At 42.0% G+C, this 19,841-nt stretch overlaps 1 long non-coding RNA gene across 5 annotated transcripts in view; it reads right to left on the bottom strand.

Moving 5' to 3' along the window:
- LOC139754905 (uncharacterized) overlaps positions 1-19,841 on the bottom strand; it is a 280,753-nt gene that overhangs the window by 246,688 nt on the left and 14,224 nt on the right. For all 5 annotated transcript variants that reach the window (XR_011713970.1, XR_011713972.1, XR_011713971.1 and 2 more), the window contains exon 2: positions 1,909-2,000. This is a non-coding gene — a long non-coding RNA (uncharacterized lncRNA). The remainder of the gene's footprint in view (positions 1-1,908; positions 2,001-19,841) is intronic.

The raw sequence follows: 19,841 nt of genomic DNA, 5'->3' as shown, positions 1-19,841 counted from the left end.
TTTTTAGAATACAAATGTAACGAAATATTTCATACCAACGTGAAAAAAGGGAAAATTAGATCAGGTGAGATATGATAAGGTTGCTTCTCCTTAGCAAGACAATTTCTAGAATTATAATCTTATATACCCCAGCGCCAGAGGCAGACATCAGTCGACAGTTCTTGGGCTTTGTGTTTCCCTTCACTGGCTAAGCAACAAGTCTCGCTGGTAATCCCTGCTGCTGTTGCTGCTGACTTTACCAATAAAAGACTGAAGAGAGTTATTTCTGGGTCCATCACCATGAACACTCTGTGGATGTAAATCCACACTGCTCAGCAGACAAAAACAAGAGAGACATATGGTTAAAATAAGATATACACGACAGCGATTGAGGAGAAAGTACCTTTCCAGGCAGCGTTATTACGTTGCAGTCTTGTATGTCTCACTGCCTTTTCCAGACGTAGCTGGCCAGACCCATTTCCCGTCCAGGAGGAACAGTACCCGTGTCTCACACGGCAGACACAACCCCTGTTGTTCTTAGATATAAACTTGGTATCATCAAACAGTTTTTCTTTTTCACCTGTGGTACGACTGGGGTTTAACGGGGGTACCCACACACGCCCATATTACACAGACCGCGCACCCAGACCCGTCCCTGCTAGCGGCATTAGGCTATGAGGAGCACATCATCATCATCATCTCAAAGAAAAACTAAAAATTTCCATTAATTAAGCCTCGGTCTTTCCATTACTGTGGCGCTGGTTTGTGTCTTTCCTGTATCCAACCGATTGTGTGACGGTTGCGTCCTCCGCTCCTCAATCCCCCGCGGCGTTTCGTCTGTAAGATATCTGGCAGCTCTGATGGAGAGCTGTGCCCCTGACGTTTTTACGATTGTGATAAGGTGGTGTAATAAGCGTTCAGCATAACAAAATGTAAACCCAAAGAAGTTATCATTGTATGTTTAGTGTTTGGAACATTATTACATTTTATTGTGTGTTATTCTGGCATTTTCTACGATTTCATCCTTTCACAAAGTACGCAAATATCATCATTAATGTGAAAAGGGGACGTTGTAGTATGTGTTAAGGTGTGGTAGTACGTGGTAGGGTGCGTGACAGATAAAATGCTGACAATCCATGATTTAGGAACAAAATTCCAAACTAGATTAACGCCAAGGAATTCCTTTACAGCTGCTGCTAAACTATAGTTGTCTTACAGAGGCGTCCTTTGGATCATCAGGCATTTCTCACCGTATATTGTATACTTATGAACGCAACTCTCATCTGAACGTCTCACAAGATGATGTTAATCTTCAGAAACCATCTCGAGATTCTTCTGACTTATGAGACGTTACAAATTCACTGCTAAGTCTGTCACCGTAAGCGAAGACCTCTACACACCACAGCAACCTACAGTCACAGAGAAAACTCCATCGTACATTCGTCGTACATTCAGCTTCACTAAAACACTAGAGGAAAGGATGAACCTAGTTCTTCAGTATGATGAATCCACTGATACAAAGACCTAGCAAATCTTAGTTTTCTAACGCTTCCTAAGTAACGATGAATGATAATCCTGGTACTGTAGGTGCTAAGATAATAAAGGTCTACATCTACAATGTTTTACAGTAATCCTCTCAACGGCAAGGGGTGGCAGGAAAGTTGCTAGGAAAAGCAAGGTCATCTCAAGAGGTGCGAGAGTCTACTACAAACTCTAACTTACTGACATGGTCACCTCCACAAAAGATATACGCCACAAAAAAAAAAAAAAAGATGGAGCTTAGAAAATCATTTCGGCGTAATTCTTATCGTCTGCTGTACATTTGGACTATTCTTAGAGTTATAAGAGATGGTGATGGACACAGCCATAAAGCAATCACGTCACAAACCGAGATTAAGTTTAACGCAGAAATCTTTTCACAGTTCCTACCTCCACTTGTGCGTTGCGTCCCATAGCCTGGCTGCCAGCCCGTCAGTCTGAAGTTAACACGGCTCCCTCGGTGTCAGAAGACAGTATCTCATCTGTGGAGAGATTGAAGATGTTACGGATGGCGAGTCTGATGACCAACAGGACATTATACCTTCTTACGACTGACTATCACAGCTCAAGAGTCATTAACCTGATGATGAGTCATTTACTAAGGGAGAAACTTCAGCTCTGAGACTGGGCATACCACATAAAAATAGTGTAATACATATATATATATATATATATATATATATATATATATATATATATATATATATATATATATATATATAGATAGATAGATAGATAGATAGATAGATAGATAGATAGATGATACAGAAATAAGAGAAGGGGAGAGTTTCCAGTCTCTCGCTCCCATCTCTTTAGTCACCTTCCACGACACTCAAGGAAAAAGGAGGTAGAATTCTTTCTTCCCTACCCCAGGGACTGCCGACAAATGTATTAAGAAAGGGGTGACTGTGTTGTTGATTGGTTAGTTAGGGTATTCAAAATATGTATAAATCATGGAGAGGTGCTTGATGACTGGCGAAACGCATGTATAGTCCCAATGTATATAGGCAAGGGGGATAAGGCAAGCGTTCAAACAACAAAGTTACAAGTTTGTTGAGCGTACTTGGTAAATTATACGGATGGGTAGCAAAAGAGACTGAAGGCATGTACAGAGCATCAAATCTGGGAGGGACGGTGTGGTTTCAGAAGTGGTAGATGATGCGTGGAACAGGTGTTTGCTTTAACAGTGTGTGTGAGAAAAACTTTGAGAAATGGATAGATTTGTATGTAGCATGTATGGATCCGGAGAAGACGTACGATAGGCTTGAGAGAGATGCTTTATGGAAAATTAAGAATATAAGGTGTGGGAGGAAAGCTGCTAGAAACAGCAAGAAGCTTTATCAAAGGTTAAGACATAGATACGAGTAGGAAGAGAGGAGAGTAAATGGTTGCAAGTGATGGTTGGTCTGCGGTAGTGGTGCGTGATGTCACCATGGTTATTTAATTTGTTTATAGATGGGGTGGTGAGGGAAGTAAACGCGAAAACTTTCGAGAGAGGGGCGAGCATGCGGTCTGTAGGGGATGAGAGGGCCTGGGAAGCGAGTCAATTATTGTTTGCTTATGATACAACACATTCAAGTGTGAAACTATAGAAGCTGGTCACTGAGTTTGGATGAGTGTGTGAAAGGAGAAAGTCGAGAGTAAATGTGAATAAAAGCAAGATTATTAGGTTTAGCAAGGTTGAGGGACAAGCTATCTGGGATGCAAGTTTGAATGGAGTAAAATTGGAGGAAGTCAAGTGTTTTAGATACCCGAGAATAGACATGACAGTGAATGGAACCATGGAATCGAAAGTGAGTGAGGAGGCGAAGGCTGTGGGAGCAATGAAGGATGTGGGGAAAGAGAAATCGTTATCTGGGAAGGCAAAAATGGATATGTTTGGAGGTAGAGAACTCCCATCATTATTACATGAATGCGAGGCATGAGCTATAGGTAAGACCGTGCGTAGGAGGGTGGATGTGCTAGAAATGAAATGTTTGGGGACGATATGGTAAGAGGTGGTTTGATCGAGTAAGTAACGAAAAGGCAAGAGAGCTGTGTCTTAATATAAAAAAAGAGTATGGTTGAGAGCATGGTCAGGGACATATGGAGAGAATATGAGTGATGAAAGATTGACAAAGAGGATATATGGGTCACAATCGGAGAGAACAAGGAAAATAAGGGGACAAAATTGGAGATGGTGGGATGGAGTGAAAAAAAGTTTGAGCGATCGGGACTTGAACAAGCGGGAGGTTGAAGGGCGTGAAAGGGATATAGTGGTGTGGAACTATGGGGTACACGGGGGTCGACGTGCTGTCAGTGGACTGAGCCAGGGCATGTGAAGCATCCGGAGTAAACAACGGAAAGGCCTGTGGGGCCCGGTTGTGGATGGCGAGCTCTGGTTTCGGTGCATTTTACATGACAGCAAGAGAATGGATGTGAGCTCATGTGACCTTTCTTCATCTGTCCCTAGCGTTTCCTCGCTAGCCCGGAAACTGCGATCAAGTATGACTAACTCTCTCTCTCTCTCTCTCTCTCTCTCTATATATATATATATATATATATATATATATATATATATATATATATATATATATATATATATATTCATTCATTTATTCTATTATACTTAGTTGCTGTCTTCCGTGTTAGCGAGGTAGCGCAAGGAAACAGACGAAAGAATGGCCCAACCCACCCACATACACATGTATAAACGCCCACATACGCACATATACATACCTATACATTTCAACGTATACATACATATACATACACAGACAAACATTTATACGCATGCACACATTCATACTAGCTGCCTCCATCCATTCCTGTCGACACCCAGTCACACGTGAAAAACAGCACCCCCTACCCCCCCCCCCCTAGCGCGCGATGTAGCGCTAGGAAAAGACAACAAAGGCCACATTCGTTCACACTCAGTCTCTAGCTGTCAAGTGTAATGCCCCGAAACCACAGCCCCCTTTCCTCTTTAGGCCCCACAAACCTTTCCATGGTTTACCCCAGACGCTTCACATGCCCTTGTTCAATCCATTGACAGCACGTCGACCCCGCTATACCACATCATTCCAATTCATTCTGTTCCTTGCTCGCCTTTCACCTTCCTGTATGTTCAAAATCTTTTTCACTCCATCTTTCCACCTCCAATTTGGTCTCCCACTTCTCCTCGTTCCCTGCACCTCTGACACATATGTCCTCTTTGTTAACCTTTCCTCACTCATTCCCTTCATGTGACCAAACCATTTCAATACACCCTCTTCTACTCTCTCAGCCAAACTCTTTTTATTACCACACATCTCTCTTACCCTTCCATTACTTACTTGATCAAACCACCTCACACCACATATTGTCCTCAAAAATTTCATTTCCAACAAATCCACCCTCCTCCACACAACCCTATTTACTGCCCATGCCTCGCAACCACATAACATTTTTGGAACCACTATTCCTTTAAATATACCCATTTTTGCTCCACGAGATAACGTTCTCGCCTTCCACACATTCTTCAATGCTCCCAGAACCTTCCCCCCCTCCCCCATCCTGTGACTCACTTCCACTTACATGGTTCCATCCGCTGCCAAATCCACTCCCAGATATCTAAAACACTTCACTTCTTTCAGCTTTTCTCCACTCAAACTTACCTCCCAATTGACTTGTCCCTCAACCTTACTGAACCTGAGTATCTTGCTCTTATACACATTTGCTCTCAGCTTTCTTCTTTCACACACTTTACCAAACTCAGTCACCAACTTCTGCAGTTTCTCACCCAAATCAGCAACCAGTGCTGTATCATCAGCGAACAACAACTAACCCACTTCCCAAGCCCTCTTATCCACAACAGACTGCATACTCGCCCCTCTCTCCAAAATTTTTGCATTCACCTCCCTGAAAACCCCATCTATAAACAAATTGAAGTACCATAGAGACATCACGCACCCCTGCCGCAAACCGACATTCACTGGGATTCAATCACTTTCCTCTCTTTCCACTCGTACACATGCCCTACATCCTTGATAAAACTTTTCACTTCTTCAGCAACTTACCTCCCACATCATATACTCTTAATACCTTCCATAGAGCATTTCTATCAACTCTATCATAAGCCTTCTCCAGATCCATAAATGCTATATACAAATCCATTTGCTTTTCTAAGTATTTCTCACATACATTCTTCAAAGCAAACACCTGATCCACACATCCTCCTCCACTTCTGAAACCACACTGCTCTTCCCCAATCTGATGCTCCATACATGCTTTTACTTTCTCAGTCAACACCCTCCCATATTTTTTCCCAGGAATACTCAACAAACTTATGCCTCTGTAATTTGAACACGCCTTTATCCCCTTTGCCTTTGTACAAAGGCACTATACGTGCATTCCGCCAATCCTCAGGAACTTCATCATGAACCATATATACATTGAATATCCTTACCAACCAATCAACAACACACTCACCCCCTTTTTTAATAAACTCCACTGCAGTACCATCCAAACCCACCGCATTGCAGGCTTTCATCGAATAGCTTTCACTGCCTCCTCTCTGTTTACCAAACCATTTTCCCTGACCCTCTCACTTCGCACTCCACCTCGACCAAAACACCCCTCATCTGCCACTCTATCGTCTAACACATTCAACAAACCTTCAAAATACTCACTCCATCTTCTCACTTCACCATTACTTGTTATTACCTCTCCGTTTGCCCCCTTCACCGATGTTCCTGTTTGTTCTCTTGTTTTATGCACTTTATTTACCTCCTTCCAAAACATCTTTTTATTCTCCTCAAAAATGAATGATACTCTCTCACCCCAACTCTCATTTGCCCTCTTTTTCACCTCTTTCACCTTTCTCTTGACCTCCTGCATCTTTCTTTTATACATCTCCAAGTCATATTTCCCTGCAAAAATCGTCCAAACTCCTCTGTCTTCTCTTTCACTAACCATCTTACTTCTACCATCTTACTTACTACCCTTTCTTATCTGCCCACCTCCCACCTTTCTCATGCCACAAGCATCTTTTGCGCAAGCAATCACTGCTTCCCTAGATATATCCCATTCCTTTCCCACTCCCCTTACGTCATTTCCTCTCATCTTCTTCCATTCCGCACTCAATCTCTCCTGGTACTTACTCATACAGGTCTCCTTTCCAAGCTCACTTACTCTCACCAATCTCTTCACCCCAACATTCTCTCTTCTTTTTTGAAAACCTCTACAGATCTTCACCTTCACCTCCACAAGATAATGATCAGACATCCCTCCAGTTGCCCCTCTCAGCACATTAACATCCAAAAGTCTCTCTTTCACGCGCCTATCAATTAACGTAATCCAATAACGCTCTCTGGCAATCTCTCCTACTTACATACGTATACTTAGGTATATCTCTCCTTTTAAACCAGGTATTCCCAATCACCAATCCTTTTTCAGCACACAGATCTACAAGCTCTTCACCATTTCCATTTACAACACTGAACACCCCATGTACACCAATTGCACCCTCAACAGCCACATTATATATATTCCTACGAGTCCACGGGCAAATATATATATATATATATATATATATATATATATATATATATATATATATATATATATATATACCCTTATCCCTGGGGATAGGGGAGAAAGAATACTTCCCATGTATTCCCTGCGTGTCGTAGAAGGCGACTAAAAGGGAAGAGAGACGGGTGCTGGAAATCATCCCCTCTCGTTTTTAGTTTTCCTAAAGAAGGAACAGAGGAGGGGGCCAAGTGAGGATATTCCCTCAAAGGCTCAGTCCTCTGTTCTTAACGCGGGAAATGGCGAATAGTATGAAAAACGAAAAAAGAAAAAAAGAAAAAAAAAAAGAAATTATATATATATATATATATATATATATATATATATATATATATATATATATATATATATATATATATATATATATATCATTTATTCATTTTGCTTTGTCGCTGTCTCCCGCGTTTGCGAGGTAGCGCAAGGAAACAGACGAAAGAAATGGCCCAACCCACCCCCATACACAATGTACATACATGCACGTCCACACACGCAAATATACATACCTATACAACTCAATGTACACATATATATACACACACAGACACATACATATATACCCATGCACACAATTCACACTGTCTGCCCCCATTCACTCCCATCGCCACCTCGCCACACATGGAATACCATCCCCCTCCCCCCTCATGTGTGCGAGGTAGCACCAGGAAAAGACAACAAAGGCCCCATTCGTTCACATTCAGTCTCTAGCTGTCATGCAATAATGCCCGAAACCACAGCTCCCTTTCCACATCCAGGCCCCACACAACTTTCCATGGTTTACCCCAGACGCTTCACATGCCCTGATTCAATCCACTGACAGCACGTCAACCCCGGTATACCACATCGATCCAATTCACTCTATTCCTTGCCCTCCTTTCACCCTCCTGCATGTTCAGGCCCCGATCATACAAAATCTTTTTCACTCCATCTTTCCACCTCCAATCTGGTCTCCCACTTCTCCTCGTTCCCTCCACCTCCGACACATATATCCTCTTGGTCAATCTTTCCTCACTCATTCTCTCCATGTGACCAAACCATTTCAAAACAGCCTCTTCTGCTCTCTCAACCACGCTCTTTTTATTTCCACACATCTTTCTCACCCTTACATTACTTACTCGATCAAACCACCTCACACCACACATTGTCCTCAAACATCTCATTTCCAGCACATCCACCCTCCTGCGCACAACTCTATCCATAGCCCACGCCTCGCAACCGTACAACATTGTTGGAACCACTATTCCTTCAAACATATCCATTTTTGCTTTCCGAGATAATGTTCTCGACTTCCTCACATTCTTCAAGGCTCCCAGGATTTTCGCCCCCTCCCCCACCATGTGATTCACTTCCGCTTCCATATATACATATATATATATATATATATATATATATATATATATATATATATATATATATATATATATACCCTAGCCTGAACCAGGTAGCCATTTTACCAACTAACCCCTAAGGGTGGATGAACAGCCGAGTTGTCTTTGGACAGACTGCCAAACCAGGAATCGACCCTATGTGCTCGCCCTGGGCGGCCCTTGAATGAGTCACGATCAGTAATGCTAAACGTTACACCACTGTCATTCACTAACACTCGCAGTAGTTAAGATGGTACAGTTCTAGTGACAGTGTACAGGAGCTCGGACGAGCCGATCAGGTTGAAACGTTGACCTGCGACTAGGGGACGAAGAAATACTTCATAGCATGAGGTGACGGTGGCGAGGATGATGCAAATTCCATTATACAATGAGATCTTACCGTAGACAGGTTGCAATGTAATCAGTTCCTACTCGTAGTTGCGTAAACTTGACAGAATATAGATAGCAAGACCAGTTTCTGCTGGCGTGAGTCATGCAGGTACAGCAAATCCCTTGTAAGGCTGCGGTTGGAGGTTATCATAAGCCTGGAAAGGAGATAAGAGCAGCCAGCGAAATCCTCATAACTAGTCTTGTGTAGATCGGCCATAACGAGAAGTAGTGAGGATGCTCTGATGGCTCTACTAGGATGGCAGCCACGGGCCAGAGTGTGGCCATAACTCCAGCATCCGCTGTTTATCATCGTGTGGCCGTGGGAGAACGGCAGGCCATCTGTCAGTATCAGAGGCGCGCGGCCTCCAGCCCGCCACAACTGCTGCTCCACGCGTCATGCTGCGTCTTCCGCTCCCTTGCTCCTGCAGTGCTGGTTGCGCTGGCATGTTCGCCTCTGGCGATTCTCTTCAAGCATTAAGGCATAACTTCAAAATTTGTACAAGTCATGTATTATCCAGAAGCCTTAAGTTTACAAAGATAGGAGCTTTATACTTACATTTCTCTTTTCATCAAACTTCACGAGATCTAAGTACTGGAACAAGAAGTGCATCTATCTGGTTACTTTATCAGTTCCTACATGTCATACTTTCTAGCTACATTTGTCCACTCTAATTCTTGTATCGATTTCTGTATTTTGCTTGTAGTTACACCGTACCTGCACAAGATTCTTATTCCTCTCGTTCAGTTCCATATTCATTTCAGGCAATATATTTCCTCCAAGTTTGTGATCCTTCGCCGCCGCCACCACCTCCACCACTACCACCAGGAATCAAATGTAAAGTTGCCTCTGGTCGCCCGCCTCTTCCTCTGCACCACTGGATTCTTTGAGGAGGACGCCAGAGCTACGGGATTTAGGAGACCCAACATATTGGTTCGACTGGACGTCCACTAAAGCTCCAGCCCGGAGCCTCCTAGGTAACCCAGCTGTTCCAGCGCATCAGGCTGATTGAAGAATCCTAGAAACTCAGAGAACCGTCACCTCATCCTGCTTGAATTTCCTGAAATTCAAAGCTAAAAGTGTTTAGCTTAGAACCCTACTTAGGGGCACTGAAACCCCTACACCAATATGGTATTTCTGCACTGTGTAGAACCCGGAGGTTTTCTAGGTTTAGCGTGACACGCTGACAGTATTACTGAAAAATTTATAGACCTCTGTGGTGTAGTACAGACAACACCAGATGTTCATGCTCTCCTAGGGGTTGGTCGATAAGACGGGTACCTGAAACAAGCTATATATATATATATATATATATATATATATATATATATATATATTTTTTTTTTTTTTTTTTATACTTTGTCGCTGTCTCCCGCGTTTGCGAGGTAGCACAAGGAAACAGACGAAAGAAATGGCCCAACCCCCCCCCATACACATGCACATACACACGTCCACACACGCAAATATACATACCTACACAGCTTTCCATGGTTTACCCCGGACGCTTCACATGCCTTGATTCAATCCACTGACAGCACGTCAACCCCTGTATACCACATCGCTCCACTTCACTCTATTCCTTGCCCTCCTTTCACCCTCCTGCATGTTCAGGCCCCGATCACACAAAATCCTTTTCACTCCATCTTTCCACCTCCAATTTGGTCTCCCTCTTCTCCTCGTTCCCTCCACCTCCGACACATATATCCTCTTGGTCAATCTTTCCTCAACTCATTCTCTCCATGTGCCCAAACCATTTCAAAACACCCTCTTCTGCTCTCTCAACCACGCTCTTTTTATTTCCACACATCTCTCTTACCCTTACGTTACTTACTCGATCAAACCACCTCACACCACACATTGTCCTCAAACATCTCATTTCCAGCACATCCATCCTCCTGCGCACAACTCTATCCATAGCCCACGCCTCGCAACCATACAACATTGTTGGAACCACTATTCCTTCAAACATACCCATTTTTGCTTTCCGGGATAATGTTCTCGACTTCCACACATTTTTCAAGGCTCCCAAAATTTTCGCCCCCTCCCCCACCCTATGATCCACTTCCGCTTCCATGGTTCCATCCGCTGACAGATCCACTCCCAGATATCTAAAACACTTCACTTCCTCCAGTTTTTCACCATTCAAACTCACCTCCCAATTGACTTGACCCTCAACCCTACTGTACCTAATAACCTTGCTCTTATTCACATTTACTCTTAACTTTCTTCTTCCACACACTTTACCAAACTCCGTCACCAGCTTCTGCAGTTTCTCACATGAATCAGCCACCAGCGCTGTATCATCAGCGAACAACAACTGACTCACTTCCCAAGCTCTTTCATCCCCAACAGACTTCATACTTGCCCCTCTTTCCAAAACTCTTGCATTCACCTCCCTAACAACCCCATCCATAAACAAATTAAACAACCATGGAGACATCACACACCCCTGCCGCAAACCTACATTCACTGAGAACCAATCACTTTCCTCTCTTCCTACACGTACACATGCCTTACATCCTCGATAAAAACTTTTCACTGCTTCTAACAACTTGCCTCCCACACCATATATTCTTAATACCTTCCACAGAGCATCTCTCTCTATATATATATATATATATATATATATATATATATTTACTTTGCTTTGGCGCTGTCTCCCGCGTTAGCGAGGTAGCGCAAGGAAACAGACGAAAGAATGGCCCAACCCACCCACATACACATGTATATACATACACGTCCACACACGCAAATATACATACCTACACATCTCAACGTATACATATATATACACACACAGACATATACATATATACACATGTACATAATTCATACTGTCTGCCTTTATTTATTCATTCCCATCGCCACACATGAAATAAGAACCCCCTCCCCCCTCATGTGTGCGAGGTAGCGCTAGGAAAAGACAACAAAGGCCACATTCGTTCACACTCAGTCTCTCGCTGTCATGTAATGATGCACCGAAACCACAGCTCCCTTTCCACATCCAGGCCCCACAGAACTTTCCATGGTTTACCTCAGACGCTTCACATGCCCTGGTTCAATCCATTGACAGCACGTCGTCCCCGGTATACCACATCGTTCCAATTCACTCTATTCCTTGCACGCCTTTCACCCTCCTGCATGTTCAGGCCCGGATCACTCAAAATCTTTTTCACTATATATATATATATATATATATATATATATATATATATATATATATATATATATACATATATTTTTTTTTTTCGCTGTCTCCCGCGTTTGCGAGGTAGCGCAAGGAAACAGACGAAAGAAATGGCCCAACCCACCCCCATACACATGTATATACATACGTCCACACACGCAATGATACATACCTACACAGCTTTCCATGGTTTACCCCAGACGCTTCACATGCCCTGATTCAATCCACTGACAGCACGTCAACCCCGGTATACCACATCGCTCCAATTCACTCTATTCCTTGCCCTCCTTTCACCCTCCTGCATGTTCAGGCCCCGATCATACAAAATCTTTTTCACTCCATCTTTCCACCTCCAATTTGGTCTCCCTCTTCTCCTCGTTCCCTCCACCTCCGACACATATATCCTCTTGGTCAATCTTTCCTCACTCATTCTCTCCATGTGCCCAAACCATTTCAAAACACCCTCTTCTGCTCTCTCAACCACGCTCTTTTTATTTCCACGTATCTCTCTTACCCTTACGTTACTTACTCGATCAAACCACCTCACACCACACATTGTCCTCAAACATCTCATTTCCAGCACATCCATCCTCCTGCGCACCACTCTATCCATAGCCCACGCCTCGCAACCATACAACATAGTTGGAACCACTATTCCTTCAAACATACCCATTTTTGCTTTCCGAGATAATGTTCTCGACTTCCACACATTCTTCAAGGCTCCCAGAATTTTCGCCCCCTCCCCCATCCTATGATCCACTTCCGCTTCCATGGTTCCATCCGCTGCCAGATCCACTCCCAGATATCTATCTATATATATATATATATATATATATATATATATATATATATATATATATATATATATATATATATATATATATTGGAAAGGATCACTTCTTTCTTTTTTTTTTTTGCACGTGATAAAGTATATTCTTAAGAGTCCACGGGGAAAATGAAACACGGTAAGTTCCCAAGTGCACTTTCGTGTAATAACCACATCATCAGTCTAGACACAAGAGAGAAATATAACAGTCAGTTGATATACAACGAAGAGATGTAGCATTTATGAGATGTTCTTGATTTGGGCTTCAGTTGCCCATACAGTCTCAGTTAACATAAAAAGACAGACAATTCCACACAAAACAGTCACATGACTACAAAATGTCGACATTCACAACTCCTTAAGTATAGACATTTATGTCTTGACATCCAGATCACCATACCGGCTGCATAGTACAGCTCGGTGGATAGACTCTAGACCCTAAACGCGATTGTTTTGTTCAACCTCCTAGCTAATGCAATGTACTTGATATACTATACAAGTTAAGATCCCTGATAGACTCAAAAGTTCTTCATTATCAGAACGGGGAAAAAATGGTAAAATTTCTTACGCTCACTTTCTAACGATTCTGTTTCCCCTGTTTCGTTAACGCCGGCGAGATGCTGGAAACTGAGCGATGATCATCTTGGTCGCCGACCACCTCATTGTTAACAGTCCGGGAGGCAGTATAGTGGGAGGCAAGATAAACCTCGAGTGTACTCTGGTTAAGACATAAGAAATGTCTTGGATAATGAAGATGGATGAGCTGCAGTAGTGGAGAGGGAGGCGTAGTTTATGGGAATAACGTGGGACGATGAGGATATCAACAGATTCCTTCGTGTCTTCAATGTACATTTGCTCTACCAATAATTGTTTTCCTCTCTCTCTCTCTCTCTCTCTCTCTCTCTCTCTCTCTCTCTCTCTCTCTCTCTCTCTCTCATTTTCCTCGTCTTATCTCTCCATTTTCTTCAAAATATACTCAAAACAAGAGATCTGTCTTTTGCCCAAAAAGAAGAGAGTGTGTAGGAGCAGCGGCCTCAGTGAACAAAGTATCCCAGGAGGGTGGTGGACGGGGTAGGGTCTAGGCGGTGGGGGTGTGGTGGTTCAAAGCCGTGTCGTAGATTGGCGAGTGAAAGATAAAATGCATGACTAAACAGGAAGGAAGTCCATTCCAGAAATTAACTGCCAAATAACTTTGGAAACTCTTTGGAAGAAGTCTTGAATGGCTGAATCACTTTAGGAAATTAATGCTGTATCGCCTGGGGGTTTTGGGTACATTAGATTCTGGTTCTGAAGCCCAGGGTCGGTTTGATGATGGAACACAAAGTGAAGAGCTTATGAGTGTGATTCAGAGGGGCTTTCATCTGCGGACCACCATGAGAGACACGCTTTTGTTATAAAACTTCGGTGGGTGGTGATAGTATAGCTGCAGATCCCACAAGTTTATAGATCCGTGTCTTCGTCTCAGAGCTTTGTTTGAGCCACTCGAGTAATCTGGATTCTTCAAAGTTCAAAGAGGACGTGTTTGAATAGTATCTCCGTTATGTGATGTTTCGGTAAAATGCAAACAAATGAAACGCGCCACAGTTACCGGGCAGGCCGCCGTGGTGTCGCGGAGGGGAGAGAGAGTTCATGACGTGAGGACCAACGTTCACTCTTGGATGCCGACAATGTTGGTGGGATGTCCTTCATCCATGGTGCAAGTGGCCCTCTATCTCTCTCTCTCTCTTTCTCTCTCTGTGTGGCTGGACCTGACCTCTGGTAGTCATGGGAGTACGGTATCCCAACTGTAGTCATGTTGAGTGAGTTGAGTCATGTTTCCACTATTGTTGTGTCTGGTTCAACTGAACTTCTTTTGTCTTCGTTTCGGTTTGGTTTTCATCATTTTACTTTAGGTTTTGCCACATTTTCTTATCTAAGTCTTTGTTGTTGTTTTCTATTAAGATGGTTATTTGTTGTTGTTTTAGCTACTTAGGCTCCGTCGCTGCTTTCTTTTTTCACTCAGTCTCTTTGTTGCCAATGTTGTTGGTTTGGGTTTTGTTGCTACTATTGTTTCCTTCAGTGTTCCCTTGCTGCTGTTGTCATAGCTTTGTTATTGTTACTGCTTTCAGTAACATCAAACAGCTCTGCTATCTGGCTTTGAAGTCAGCTGCGCTACCAAAGATTTCAACATTTTTGTCTTTGGGTACAGGACGGGGGAGGAGGAACAGTCACTGAAACATACAAAGCTTAAAAAGTCGTAGAAGAATAACGAAGGTTCAAGAGATGGAATCCCACAAGTGTTGAGCTCTTCCCCGTATTGACCAAAAAGATAATTACAAATACGTTATTACATTTGAACACTACCGTACGTGTTAGCAGGATCCTGAATGAAGGTGAAAAGGTAACAGAATACAAATGAATTCAAACAATAACAGACCACTGGATCATAACGAGTCTTTGTGTGATAGTGGAAGAAAGCAGAATGTAATGGATTATTGTGGTAGGAGTAGAAGCACAGTTTAGTTTTAAAGAAGAAGACCTATAGACTTATCGTGTAGCTAAGGAGATTCAAATGACGCTATCCGTGGATTTAGAGCGAAATATTTATCAAGACTTTGCCTAAACGTATCTATGGTATTGATTGTAGCTGCTCTAATTGGTAGATCATTCCATAGGGACAATCATGTTGAAGAAGGAGCACGTCGCCTCATTCGAGGGAAAAGTGTCTACAGATCTATTTTAAATTACTGCAAGTGAAATCGAAGCCTTTATGATTCTGAATACCTACATTAGATCACCTTTCAACCCTCTCTTTTCTAAGTTAAATAGATTTAATTTGTTAAATCGGCCTTCATACAATTTGTTCCTCAGGCTGGAAATCATCTTTATAGCTCGCCTCTGTACCGTTTCCATACTCTATATATTTCTTCAAGTATGGTGACAAAACCTAAGCACAGTGTTGAAGATGGAAAGCACTTGCAAGTTGTAAAAAGCGAAAATGATTTTCCGAGACTTGGATTCAAATGTCCATTCTCTCAAACCAAAAATTTTGTTAGCACTTATTACGGATTCTGTGCACTGTTTGTTTGACTTTAGGTCACCAGAGATTAATACACTAAAGTCCTTTTCCTCATTGGCATTTTGTAGCTCAAAAGAATTCATAATGTAGCCAGCCTTTTCATTTTTACTATCGATATGTAAAATTTTGCAGTTATCAATATCAGAATTCATTTGCCACACGTTAGCCTAGTCCATCAGCTTGTCTATGACAATATGAAGCTGCAGACGTTCACTTTCTATTGTAGATCTATTTCCCAACCAGGGATCATCCGTGAATTTAGAATCTTAAGATGAAGCCCATTATCACTACCGTTATTATACGTGAGAAAGAGAACAGGTCCCAAGACTGATCCTATGGTATACCACTTGTTACGTCTAACCATTCTGAGGACTGACCATTAATAAGTACTCTTTGCTAACATCGTCAGCTAATTTCCTCCCCATCGAAGTACACCCACACCTATACCATGTGACTTAACCTTTGTTAGTAAACTTTGCTATGGAGATTTATCGAATGCTTTTGAAGACCTAAATAGATGACATCAACTGTTGACATTCAACATACATGATTATTTCATAAGATAAATCAGTCAGATTTGTCAAACGAGCGATTTCGTCGAAAAACATTCTGAGAATCGTTTATCAGGTGGTGGTCCTCTGAATGTTTAACAGTCTTATCCTGAATGATGGTTTCTATTAGTTTACTAACTAAACGCGTTAAACGATTCACCTTTTTTGAATATAGGTGTTTCACTGGCAAAATTTCATTCCTCTGGACCATTTTCCGCAGCAACTAACTTTTCGAAAAAAAAAAGCAGCCACTGGTTAAACTATCTCAGTTTTCACTGCCTCTAATGTTCTCGGATAAAATGTATTTGAGCCTACCATTTTATTTACTGTTAAAACATTTACCACCAACATCATATATTTATCTGTTGTTTCAATATGTTTCAAGACATTTTCCCCTCTTAACAATGGAATTGGAATCGGTACCGTAAATATAGATGCAAAATTTGTCTTGGATAAGTCAGAATTTTCTGTAATCAATTTCCCAACTGACTGGGTAAAGACTCATACTTCTAACATAACTATAAAACTCTTTAGTGTTCCTGTTGATATATACGTTTCATACCAACGCTTGCTTTAACGTGCAAGTCTCTTAGTTCCCCTACGCAAATTTCCGTAATTTCCCTTACCATGCTGGTTATTTGTCTCCAAGTTTCTTATGTGCTACTTTATTAGAAAACAAACTCTTCGTTATGTCATCGCTCCACCACTTCGGCCTCGTTTTGAAACAAGACTCTTATTCGTCGTTGGTTTATACGTTCCCTCGACTACTTTGAAAGTGTTACTGAATCTTTTCCAAGCTACATCCATATCGCCTTAGTAAACGTGTTGACTCAATATCAGGAACGCCAACCGCTACACGCACGCGCTAGCTCGTGTGTGTGTGTGTGTGTGTGTGTATAATCATCTATTTGTTCCGTACGGGGAGGGAGCTTAATAGCCATGGGATCCCATCTCAACCTCTCTCTGTGATACAACTTTTTAAACTCCTGTGTGCCGTCATCATTCACATTTGACTCATCCTCTCCTTTTATAGTGCAAAAGTACTATTTATGTTTCCTATAAAATTTCTGTTGTTGGATTAAAAGTTATGGCCTTTGATTGTGCTATCTTTGCATAGTTTGAAAAAGTGCTCGCTGTTAATGTCATCAAACTGGTTTAAATAAAGATTGTCACCAAGTCATCCCTTACTCTTTTATCTTCAATGAGGGACAAATTTAAAGCCTCTAACCTTACCCTGTAACTCAGTTTCTTACTTCTATTTGAATCTTTATTGCCCTCCTCTGAACTTTCTCTCTTAGCTCCTTATGCTTCTTCACGTGTGGTGATCAAACATGAGATGCACACTTTTGTTTTGGCCTCATGTTAGATGTGAACAGCCTCCTGGATATTTCAAATATTTGCCAGCAGAAAGTCCGTCTCCTTAACTATTCTCATTAGGTAGGACTCTAATGACAGGTTGGGGACGATGTCTCCCTCCAAGTCCCTCTCGTAAACACATTGCTTCAGCTTGTACCTTTCTAGATAATGCTCATATTGAGACCTTCTATTACTTCGTCCTATCATTATTACTTTGCATCTATTTAGGTTGATGTTCATAAGCAATGTATGTTAACAATTCTGGATTTTTTTTCTGTACCCTTTGTAGGTCGATGTAATCCTCCTCACTTTTTACCTTCATGACTTTGGCATCACCCGTAGACATATTTAGGTAGGAGTACATTTATTTTTGCAAGTTATTCACATATCAAGAAAAGCAATGGTCCCAGATTCTTTCCTTAAGGCACGCTACCAATGACCTTAACTCATTTGTTCTTTTTTCCATCAAGTTAATCTTTCATCCATCGAAGCAGTCTCTCTCTCATTCCTGCTTGAATATCCAGTGTCTTTAGCAATCCATTATACTGTGGTGTCAAATGCAGCAATTCATCCAGGTTTCTCCTCTGTTAATGCTATAATAAGGATTTCCAGTCTGTCCGCTCGTCCCTCCTCCGTAGACACAACGAGGGAGTTACCAAACGCCCAACAACTAACCCTCACGCACAGTAGCCAATAATTCGTCCATTTCCTTGGCAGGATGGAAATTGCTGGCTGCTGGAATGAAATATTTCCGGGAAAATATTTTACTAATGAACGGGAAGGCTGTGCCGGCAATATGGGAGGTATGAAGAGGGAAAATAGCGGGATGAGTGCTTGCAACCACTGAACATTGTTAGCAGTTCAGGGTGTGGTGGCCACGGACGGAGGAAAAATTTGATGGTAGTGAGGGAGGGTGTGGTAGCTCTCTGCAGGAACGAGCGGATGAAGGCTTTTGACATTTATCATTGCACTGCTCCTTCCTCAACCTTCCCTTTCTATCCGAGGCTAATGATACCCATGAGCCTACTCCACTGTAAATTTCGAAGAACTTTTACCACAGTACCTTGATTTCTGGCCACTGGACACCATTTCCCCACTTGTTTTTACAATGGAAATTGTCGATTTCTTTGTAGTTTCCATGATTATAACTCCTGTTCGAGTCTGGTCTCATCTCTGCTCTTTTCCCACTCTCATTTATTATAATGTTCCTCTCAGCGTATGCGTGTGTGTGTGTGTGTGTGTGTGTGTGTGTGTGTGTGTGTGTGTGTGTGTATGGATATGGACATCTAGTATTGCTTCCGGCAGAACAACAGAATCAAGATTTAAGATACATGAAAAAATCAAAGTAGATAATCGCAAATATATGACATCTTTATGGCTTTATCGTGCACGCTTCAAGCTCTTCATGGAACAGGACTTCGAAATGTATTGGCTCGATTAAAGCGAGAAAAACAACAACCAATTTACGACTTCGCCCGACATAACGCGTTAACACCAGCCCTCCTAAGGGATCAGAATCTCCCCCTCCTAATTATTGAGTTTAACTAATGCATGCAGTCCAGTCTTGAGGTCCACAGAACACGTGATAGTACGCTTCCCTTTCTTTCATAAGAACACATTTTCTGATAATAACCACTTCTTTTTTATACATAATTTAGCATTTTATCCAACAAGCCATGAAAGAATAACGAACAGTGTTCCTAAAAAAATTGAAGTCATTAAATACATGAGTTAGGGTGCGTGACGCCATGGACAGAAATAGTTTGTCGGTGTGAAATATGTGGAATGTGGACGGGCTCGCTCCTGTCAAAGAAAATGAAGCGTTTTCACAGCACAATATTGTCGTCCAAAAGGAAATGTGCCGCGCTTTCCTCTACTAAACAAATGTTGTGGGATTCCAACTAGTGCTCATTAAAGTTAGCAATATGGTAATCACTGGTGTAACTAAAAAGAATTTTAACAGGTATCATAAACATTGCAAACAAAATGTGACCTGCACATTTAACGAAAAGCAAGACCAAAACAATAGAAAATAAACCCTAC

The sequence above is a fragment of the Panulirus ornatus genome, chromosome 18 (genome assembly GCF_036320965.1).
Source record: "Panulirus ornatus isolate Po-2019 chromosome 18, ASM3632096v1, whole genome shotgun sequence".
Lineage (NCBI taxonomy): Eukaryota > Metazoa > Arthropoda > Malacostraca > Decapoda > Palinuridae > Panulirus > Panulirus ornatus.
The sequence above is the reverse complement of the archived record's forward strand: the minus strand, read 5'-3'. Positions and strand labels throughout refer to the sequence as shown.